Genomic DNA, 3,996 nt, shown 5'->3' on the forward strand with positions numbered 1-3,996 from the left:
ATGCCAAATATCGAAGCTCTAAGCCTTGCGGGTTTGGACAAGAAGATTTTTAAAGTGTTTCCTTTCGGTTGCCATGTCAACCAGAGTTCTGTGTGGAAATCAATTCTTTGAAGAATTTTTAAAGAGGATCATCCAAGGAACATTCCTGGTGGTTTAGGTGGAAATGTTGTTTAAATGAAAGTATGGACGGACGGACAGACGCCGGACGGTGAGCGATCACAATAACTCACCATGAGCACTTTGTGAACAGGTGAACTAAAAATGCAAAATAGGGTTATAAAACCTGTACGTACAATGCATATTAGCCCATGACAGTGAACAATTGTGAAGTTCCAATCTATTCCCATTGGTGGGTACTGAGATACCAGCTTACATACAAAAACTTAACCAAAAACTGCTAAGTAGAAAAAGAGGCATAATTTTGAAAAATGCAAAGTAGAGTTATGGAACCTGTGCACTGCGTGTCAGATCAGGACAGTGAAAAAGTGTGTGAAGTTTCAATACGTCCCCATTAGTGAGTACTGAGATACCAGCTTACATACAAAAACTTAATAGAAAAAAAATCTGAGTCAAAAAGGGGCACTGTTTTGTAAAAAAGCAAAACAGAGTTATGGAACCTTTGCAATGTAAGTCAGTTTATCACAGTGAATAAGTGTGTTTCAATCAATTCCCACAAGTGGTTTCTGAGATACCAACTTACATAAAAGAAATCATATCCAATTCTGGACGCGGACGCCGACGCATGGGTGAGTCCATTAGCTCTACCAATTGTTTGAATAGTCGAGCTAATAACACCAAACAGGCATAAAACAGGTTCAAATTAGGGACGCTGCCTCGCTACGGACAGTTACCTACATAAAAAAAAAATATATATATATATATCTTCAACTAGTAAAAGAGTAAATAAAATAATTTCCAGCTGAGAGAATTTATAATATCTTCAACTAGTAAAAGAGTAAATAAAATAATTTCCAGCTGAGAGAATTTATAACATTTCTGACTGCAAAAAGTAAAGTATACAAATAAGGTCAATCCGAAGTGTCGGTGCACCAATATATTCAATATCTTGTCTGAAGTCAGGGCACCAAGAGCATATCTTACAAGACAAAAGTCACCTCCTTAAATTCCGTACGATTTTTGCAGGATTTAGGAGAAAAACATCAAAGTCTCGCACTTAATTACCCTTCACATCATGAATTAGCGAAGTGTAGCGATTATCTGCAGAGGAGCCAGTCGCCAAACATGCACTGTGAATAACAGATTTTGCATTGTATCCTCATACAATAAAATGTCTATCAGATTTTAAAAATATTGGATTAAAATTAGCATGTTTAATTTCTGTGGTTTATGAACTATATGTGTGTGCAATACCAAAGAAGAGTTAAGGATTTTACCGAGCTTTGTTTAAAATTTTGGACTGTCAGTGACAGCCTTCCGTAATTTGTGATAATGGGTATCCTGCTGTAACACTGCTTCAGGAACATCGTCCGTGTTTAAAAATAGATACTTAAGTGGCAATGAATATGCATTTGGGTGTTAATGTGGCTGAAGTCTCTTAGGTGGCTAGCCATGTAAGACCCATACTAGACAAGAAAGAGCCATATACAAACTGTATAAATGGTATGGGAGGGTGTAAACCTTGCACACTAAGAATTAAGCCTCTTAATATATGGGATTAATGTTTCCATCTGGATGAACATCCAAAGTATCCATAAAGATTACCATGTGGCTGTCTGTCCAAATATTCTGAGGCTTAGCTAGCCTCAGAAGGTTGGACAGACAACCACATAATGAAAACAGCATTTTATTGAGTGCACACCTGCATTATCTACTAACATTTACCTTAGCTACATAATTTCTGCTAATAGCAATAACGTAGATCTTAACTGGAGTACTTACACTTGATTTTAAATTGAACAGCCACAGACAATATCGACAGTGGGAGCCACTGATACATGGAGGGTTTAGCCACATAAAAGTTATAGTCGCATATCTTTAGAGGCACATAATGTTTTAGGTATTTTAGCCACCTAAGTACCTATTTGTTGGTTCTGATGGGGAAAATGAACAAATCCGAAGTAAATATAGTCTTTTTGATCATATAAATTTGTTTCTAAATTACAAAAATCAACAACTGTCAAATTATGTCTAAATCTGAGAATCAGCTTTATAACCAGATTCATGTCATAACACTGATGATTTTGTAAGTTTAAGCGGGCTCGTAACTGACGCTCCGTGATTTACCGTATGATTATGTACTTCCTTTATGCAATGCGGCACTCTTCAGACGTAAATGTAGCTTAATGCGCATATTGCTTTCCCTATAAGTCCGAGAATGCCGAAATCGCATACGGGTAACAGCTGATTCCCGAAATGTCAGTACGTGTCGACTGCTTTAAAAGTTATTGTTTTTAAGTCAACTTTGAAATACTGTTTACTCAGAATACTCAGCACAGACACCATCAATAATGCTCTTCTTTCAGGTAATACTAACACTGGATGACGTGGAAGTGATGCCCGGAGAACTTCGGATACTGTCAAATAATGTCACCTTGTGAAACAACGAATTCACGGTTAACTTTTTCAGAACACAGCTTAGTGATGCAGAATACACAAACAACATCAACAAAACAACTTTCTCTGTTTGTTTGGAAGATTTCAGAGCATCTTACTATGAAAGAAGCACTATGGGAAAATTGTCTGTGGTCAGGACCTTGGTGATGGCACAATTGGTTCTTTACTTTGTAATTTGATTTTTGGTATCATTTTCAGCTGTATTTGTGAGATGAGTATATAATTGCTAGAATAAACTTTCGGAAGATTTTTTTCTGTTTATCACAGTTTTGATTTATTTTTCATTGTAAAGGAATAACTTTCTGTTTTCCACTGGTTTCCCGAAACTAAATTTTTATCCTGAAGGGTATATCTACCACAATTATTTTCGAAATATACATATTTTCAAACCGATTTTTCAGTATGATTAGTCAGTGAAAACACAACGATTACACTGGTCAATCATTCTGAAAATTGTTTACCGTAAACTGAACATAAATCCAACCTGAAAATCATTTATAAAATCAGCACAAAGTAGATACATGGGGCATACTATTTTGGCTATTGTAAAAGCACATATTTTCGCTGTGTCAAAATTTCACGAATTTGAAATTTTGAGTAAGTTCGCGAGGTTTAATAATCGCGAAATTGTTAAAATGGTATCCTACTTTATTTTGAATTATACCAATGGTAAATATTTACGCGAGGATTAATTTTCGCGAGATGTAGGGCCTCGTGAATATGGCGAAAATTAAACCCTCGCGAAAATTTCTGCTTTCATAGTACTTGAAACATTGTTCTAAAATTTCTAGAGATCAAAGGAATAAAATAACACACTGTCCTGCTCTGGTACCGAGCACTATTGACATTATCAATAGTTGATAAGAATCTAATGTCCTAAATATTACTAGACATACAATTGTTTCTGGTATTTATAGTCGGGTGTCAACATTATAATATTAGCTATGAATAGCTGATCTTAAATGGTTCCTCTCCGCCAATGTACATGTGATAAACTATCCCCAATAGGCCTTCCTTAAAGACTTAAAAAAAGGGTCTGCAGTATTGGTTAAAGACATAAAATCTGGTTAACCGTTACTAAGAATAAGTTTAAATTTCATGAAATTCAAATATAAATAATAACATTAGATTTTTTTTTTCAGTTTACTAGTATTTTGAAATTTATATATCCAGTTAAGATTATATATATATAGCTTAATTCTCCACGAGTCTTATCAAACAAACCTAGGTTAAAATTAAGGCAAGAAATATAACATGATTAACTTCGGAGATGTATGTAAACTTACCACAAGATTGTCGATTTTTGTATGCAGCCGCGTTGAGCACAGAGTATTTTCTTACATTGCAAGTGAAATAAAGAAAAAACCTTATGGAAGGAAAATGACTGCCTTGGGCAATAAAAAAGATCACATGATATTGTGG

This window comes from Mercenaria mercenaria, chromosome 16 (assembly GCF_021730395.1).
Source record: "Mercenaria mercenaria strain notata chromosome 16, MADL_Memer_1, whole genome shotgun sequence".
Lineage (NCBI taxonomy): Eukaryota > Metazoa > Mollusca > Bivalvia > Venerida > Veneridae > Mercenaria > Mercenaria mercenaria.